Source organism: Colobus angolensis, unplaced genomic scaffold (genome assembly GCF_000951035.1).
Source record: "Colobus angolensis palliatus isolate OR3802 unplaced genomic scaffold, Cang.pa_1.0 Scaffold30, whole genome shotgun sequence".
NCBI lineage: Eukaryota > Metazoa > Chordata > Mammalia > Primates > Cercopithecidae > Colobus > Colobus angolensis.
Window position 1 is genome coordinate 11,625,202 of NW_012116266.1, and position 794 is coordinate 11,625,995.

A 794-nucleotide genomic window follows, 5' to 3' on the forward strand; every position below is an offset into this window, starting at 1 on the left:
GCCGACCAGCAAGAGCTGAAGCAGGGTGAGGCATCCCCTCACCTGGGAAGCGCAAGGGGGAAGGGAATTCCTTTTCCCAGCCAAAGGAAATTGAGATACACAACACCTGGAAAATCAGGTAACTCCCACCCTAATACTACGCTTTACCAAGGGTCTTACCAAACGGCACACCAGGAGATTATATACCACAACTGGCCCGGAGATTCCCACGCCAATGGAGCCTCCCTCATTGCTAACACAGCAATCTGAGATCTAACTGCAAGGCAGCAGCGAGGCTTGGGGAGGGGCACCTTTCTATTGCTGAGGCTTAAGTAGGTAAACAAAGCCGCTGGGAAGCTCGAATTGGGTGGAGCCCACCACAGCTTAAGGAGGCCTGCCTGCTTCTATAGACTCCAACTCTGGGGACAGGGGATAGCTAAATAAAAAGCAGCAGAAACCTCGGCAGAGGTAAATATCCCTGTCTGACAGCTTTGAAGAGAGCAGTGGATCTCCCAGCACAGAGGTTGAGATCTGAGAACGGACAGACTGCCTGCTCAAGTGGGTCCCTGACCCCTGTGTAGCCTAACTGGGAGACATCCCCCACTAGGTGCAGACCGTCGCCTCACACCTCACACAGCTGGGTACACCCCTGAGAAGAAGCTTCCAGAGCAAGCATCAGACAGCAACACTCGCTGTTCAGCAATATTCTATCTTCTGCAGCCTCTGCTGCTGATACCCAGGCAAACAGGGTCTGGAGTGGACCTCAAGCAAACTCCAACAGACCTGCAGCTGAGGGTCCTGACTGTTAGAAGGAA